This window comes from Eriocheir sinensis, unplaced genomic scaffold, assembly GCF_024679095.1.
Source record: "Eriocheir sinensis breed Jianghai 21 unplaced genomic scaffold, ASM2467909v1 Scaffold704, whole genome shotgun sequence".
NCBI classification, from domain to species: domain Eukaryota; kingdom Metazoa; phylum Arthropoda; class Malacostraca; order Decapoda; family Varunidae; genus Eriocheir; species Eriocheir sinensis.
The window spans coordinates 191,280-195,000 of NW_026112059.1; positions in this window are offsets into that span (position 1 = coordinate 191,280).

The window sequence follows — 3,721 nt, forward strand, 5'->3', positions numbered from 1 at the left end:
CGGTGAGGAAGAGAAGGTGAGGTTTAGAGGAGGAGAGACGGTGTTCCACAGAATGAAAATTAGAACGAGGACCGCGAATGTTGCAGAAATCGATGAAAAAGAGGTTAGAGGAGTTATCAAGACACCACTTCCACAGCTTTTCTATTCTTTATCATATTTCTCCCCTCTCCTTCCTTTGATCTTCCTTCTTCCCCTCCTCCTCTTGATCACTTCCTCCTCTTCTGAACCTTTTTCCCATCTCCTCCTCTCTCTCTCTCTCTCTCTCTCTCTCTCTCTCTCTCTCTCTCTCTCTCTCTCTCTCTCTCTCTCTCTCTCTCTCTCTCTCTCTCTCTCTCTCTCTCTCTCTCTCTCTCTCTCTCTCTCTCTTCTTATCTTTATTACTTCACTCATTTCCACGACTTTTTAAATCTTTTTTTTGTTCCTTAAACTTAAATCCTTTTTGCTCCTTAAACTTAAATCCGTTTTGTTCCTTAATCTTAAATCCTTTTTGTTCCTTAAACTTAAATCATTTTGTTCCTTAAACTTAAATCCTTTTTGTTCCTTAAATCATTTATTTTGTTCCTTAAACTTAAATCCATTTTGTTCCTTAAATCCTTTATTTTGCTCCTTAAACTTAAATCCTCTTTCGTTTCATAAATCCTTTTTTGCTCCGTAGATTTGAATCATTTTTGTTCCTTAAATCATGTTTTGCTCCGTAACTTAAATCCTTTCTCTGTTCCTTAAACTTAAAGCCTTTATTTTGTTACTTAAACTTAAATCCTATTTTGTTTCTTGAACTTAAATACTTTCTTTGTTCCTTAAGCTTAAATCCTCTTTCGTTCCTTAAATCCTTTTTTGCTCCGTAAATTTAAATCTTTTTTTGTTCCTTAAACTTAAATATTTTTTTGTTCCTCAAAATTAAATCCTCTTTCGTTCCTTAAATCCTTTATTGCTCCGTAAACTTAAATCCATTTTTGATCTTCAAACTTAAATCCTTTACTTCGATCCTTAAACTTAAATCATCTTTCGTTCCTTAAATCCTTTTTTGTTCCTTAGACTTAAATCCTTTTTTACTTCGTAAACTTAAATCATCTTTCGTTCCTTAAATCCTTTTTTGTTCCGTAAACTTAAGTCCTTTTTTGATCCCTAAACTTAAATCATCTTTCGTTCCTTAAATCTTTTTTTTGCTCCGTAAACTTAAATCCTTTTTTACTTCGTAAAGTTAAATCCTCTATCATCCCTTCAATCCTTTTTGCTCCGTAAACTTAAATCCTTTTTTGTTCCTTTAATTGAAATCCTTTTTTGTTCCTTGAACTGAAATATTTTTTTGATCCTTAAATCCTTCTTGATCCTTAAATCCTTTGTTGTTCCTTAAACTTAAATCCTTTGTTGTTGCTTAAACTTAAATCCTGTTATGTTCCTCAAACTAAAAGACGAGTCCCCTTGTTGTTGTTTTCCCTTTATTGGTGTTGTGTTTCTGTGTGATCCTTTTCCTTTTCTTCTGTATTATTCCGTCTCCGGTGTTATTTTTCTTTATTTCCCGCGTGACAGTGTGGTGTAGGGTATCTACATCGCCTTTCCTTAATGCGGTATCCTGCTACAGCTGAGTCTCCTTCACCCCAGAGAAGGCTTACCCGTACCAGCATACCACACCAAAGTCCTCAATCCAAGTTGTTATTTTGTTAATGTTGTGTTTTGTATCTGATTTTTTTTTCCTGGTATTCCTTTTCTGCATTATTCTGTCTCCGGTATTGTTTTTCTTCATGTGCCGTGTGACAGTGTTGTGTAGAGTATCTACATCGCCTCCACCTGGTGCCGTATCTTGCTACAGCCGAGTCTCCTTCACCCCAGAGAAGGCTCTCCCGCACCAATACACGGCACCAAGGGCCTTCATGTTGGATTTTTGTACGTGTTTTCGTTTATTTTTTTTTCATTTTTCTCATGGCGTGCTACCGTCATATCTATTTCCTGGAATTCCGTTCCAGTGTTATCCTATTTCTGATGTTTCTTTAGTTTATTTTCCTTATTTTCGGTGTTTTTCACCTGTAATATCCCTTTGGTGGAGTTGTTCAGAAATCGCCCTTCCTTGGTGCTGTGTGCTGATACGAATGAGTCTCCTTCACCCCAGAAAAGACCCGCCCATACCAACACACAGCACCAAACCCCTGGACACTCAGGATCTCCATGGACGCCCTGAGGCCTGCCGGAACCCCTGCAAGCACCGCTGAGGCGGGGAGGGCGAGAACTCCAGACGGAATATTAAATTAATCGTAAACACCGTGACGGCGCAAAGGCTGTGTTTGTCGAGTCTGGGATGGCAGCATGCGTTTCCCTCTTTGCTTCTGATTTCCCTCATTGTTTATTGAGAGAGAGAGAGATTTTTTTTTGTTTTTTTTTAGATATAATGCTTTCGTAATGCTTTAGTTAGTTGATATTGTTGTCATTACCAACATCTATCTATCTATCTACTCCCCCACCCTTCAACACCCACACACACTCATCTCTCTCTCTCTCTCTCTCTCTCTCTCTCTCTCTCTCTCTCTCTCTCTCTCTCTCTCTCTCTCTCTCTCTCTCTGATTAGGTGATTGTGATGGCTTAATAGGCGCTGCTCCCGCCCTAAAGGAAATTTCCTCTACAGACAACGTAGACATCCAGGTACACTCCCTCACGTCTGTACTCTCAAACTGCCTGGAACAATGCGCTCCTTTTGTCACCAAAGAAATAAATAAGCCTTTTGACCCCTGGATAAACGACGAAATTCGCTCAGCTAAGTCAACACGAAACACCCTTCAAGCGCGCCTGAGACAAAATCGTAATAATGCTGAGTTACTAGAGCAATATAAACACCGACGCAATAGAGTAAAGTCACTGCTGCGTAATGCTGAACAATCATATTACCGAGAAAAATCTACGACGGTAGAGGCAATTCAGCGGCCACATGGAAAATAATACAAGACATCAACCCAGCAAAAAAGAAACTAATAACAATAACTTCATAACGAACGTGAAAAGCCGGATAAATCCACTGTTCTGTTTGTTAACGTGGTGGAACGCGCCTTCCTAACGACGCAAGACAATCTCAATATTACAAATCAAAACCGTATTATACCCCAACAAGATGTAACCACACTCATCTTTTCAGGGCCGGCCCAGCAGACATGAACAGTCATATTAACTATTAAAAACCTAAAGAACACTAACTCAGCCGGTTCAGATGGGATTACACTTCGGTACATCCAAGACTCCCTACCCGTTACGATCACATACATTACTACAATCACCAACACATCGATTGTTACTGGAAAATTCCCTACCATGTGGAAACACGCGACCGTCATACCTATCTATAAAAACAGAGACTGGGGGAACGTAAACAATTATCGCCCAATATCACTGTTACCCATTCTCTCAGAGATATCAGAGAAAACTGTAGTCCAACAGATGACCACCTTCCTAGAGTCCAAGAAGCTTCTCTCTAACACTCAACACGGCTTCAGACCTAAACTTTCAACAGAGACCGCCCTTACCACGGTTACAAATAACATGCAGGAATATGGATGAGAAGAAACTTGCTTATAACATTGTGCGACCTATCAAAAGCCTTCAATAGCATAAAACACGATATCTTAATATAAACTGCTCAAGGTAAAAAAGTGAAAGGCAATAGTACCACGTCTACGACTGCACCAATACAATACGGAGTTCCTCAGGGATCAATATTAGGGGCAATTCTTTTCATCAT